Here is a 2,013-nt window from a genome sequence, read left to right as displayed (position 1 = left end):
CAATTTCCAAGAAAACAAATTCATTTTCACTGTCTAATGTTACAAATTCATCCATTTTGGAAAATCCCCAGTTTGGTAGGGTAGGTGGGTGTTGCTATGGTTCAGTATTGTGATAAATTCTGTGATTGGTGGATTAAGCTGTGTGCACTTAATATGATTGGCTGATGTAACTGGCCAATTACAGCCAATTGCAACTGTCCGATTACAACCATACACCATAATAAGTGAAAAATAAAGCAGTTAATGAACTAATCAAATTTGAGAAAATTGTAATGGTTAGGGTTTCACCTCAGGGCTCCGTTAGCACTATTGGTCGTCGTAATTTACCATCTTCTAGGACCTCTTAGGGGTTAAGGCGTGAGTGTTCTATTTCTTCAAAATCATCAAACACCATGATTTCTGGTGAGCGCTCGAAAGCCGATCTTCTCGTTGAAACATCAACAATACGTAAGCGCCAAGCCATACAAATGGAAGAATGATTGTCTGCTTGAAAGTGAAATTCAGAAAACACAATTAAAGCAAGATCGTGCTAGACTAGAGTCAGAGCACAGAAAGGAACAATTGAAATTAGAACCTTAGCTTCCTTAATTCCAAGCGCGGGAAGATGAAGTAATTTCTCACGCGTCTTTGAATCGTGATAACGCACAGCACTAAAATCCGGAATCCGGAATCCGGAAACCGGAAACCAGAAACCAGAAACAATTCGCGAGAACTACAACAACTTACCCACTCCTTGTACGCTTTCTTATAATCTGCACACTCAAGTATTTAACTCTCAGAAAATGTAAACTGTTAAATGGATCTGACCTTGTCATTCTCAGTGGAAATACATACTTGAAAATGGTGAGGGCATCATCAACCCAAGGCAGTCCAAATTACAATAAACGAAACTTAAAGCTTATTTAATTTATTTTCTTATTTTTTTTTTCATCTGGATTTTTGGGTACAAAAATGCCTCTCTTTAAGGAACAAGGCGCCTGGAGAATGTGTTGCGTAAGTGACGAAACGCGACTGAAGCTGTTGATTCAGGAAGAACATGCAGTAATATGAAAAATTCACATTATTTATCGAAGTTAAGTTCTTTCCAGACGCCCCACTACCATTGAATAGGGAAACAAGCAAGTTTTGAAGAAGTCCTGCCGAAAGGCAGATCATTAGTGAATATTTCTCTTCAAGGTCGACAACTGATGATATGGTCGGCTTGGGTTAGAAAGTTTTTCTGCGCATCCCGTGTTTTCGCAGTTTTAACATGCCGCAGGCTTTACAATTATGTAATTTCACATGACATCCAAAATGCCCAAAAAAAACAGAACGAAACATTGCAATAACCACTTGAAACTGTTGAACAACATAAAAGAAATACAGAAAAAGGTGGTTGAAACGAATTGTATTTGGGTAATCTTAAACTGAAAAAAGTCGGCCAGACGTTTTTTATGTTTATGGCTAATCCCCTGGATAAAGGTCGTTTTTTTTCACAATCATATGTGTGATGTAACGAAAGGAATTCACATTACCATTTTCGAGTTTTAAACTCTGGAGTGATTAACTAAAGATTTCCCCTGAACACCCTAAAATAACGTGACATAGTCCCGCCCCTTTTGGAGGCTTTGGTAGAAGGTAGAACATAATCAAAGGGGGAAAAGACGGTAAAACAAAACTTTGTTTGTTTAATACATGTCAAACATTATCACTTTTACGTAAACTTGACTATGTACTATAAACAAATTTCGATTAGGTGGTGTGGTGGCCAGGGGGAGACATCAACAAAGAACTTGAAGAGTACCAAATGAAGGTCCATCTTTCTGGAAGGCATATCCTATTTGCGCCAGTTTTGCGCTCAGAAAATGTGCTGAAGACAACAGAGTTCATTTCTCAACTGAAGCCGTAAACACAGTCCTAAAAAACTTCTATGTCGATGACTGTTTGAAGTCCATTGACGGCGAACAGGAAGCTATTCAACTCGCTACCGAGCTACGTCAAATTTCGCTCTCTAATGGTGGTGGATTCAGACTC

This window comes from Montipora capricornis, chromosome 6, assembly GCF_036669925.1.
Source record: "Montipora capricornis isolate CH-2021 chromosome 6, ASM3666992v2, whole genome shotgun sequence".
Lineage (NCBI taxonomy): Eukaryota > Metazoa > Cnidaria > Anthozoa > Scleractinia > Acroporidae > Montipora > Montipora capricornis.
The sequence above is the reverse complement of the archived record's forward strand: the minus strand, read 5'-3'. Positions refer to the sequence as shown.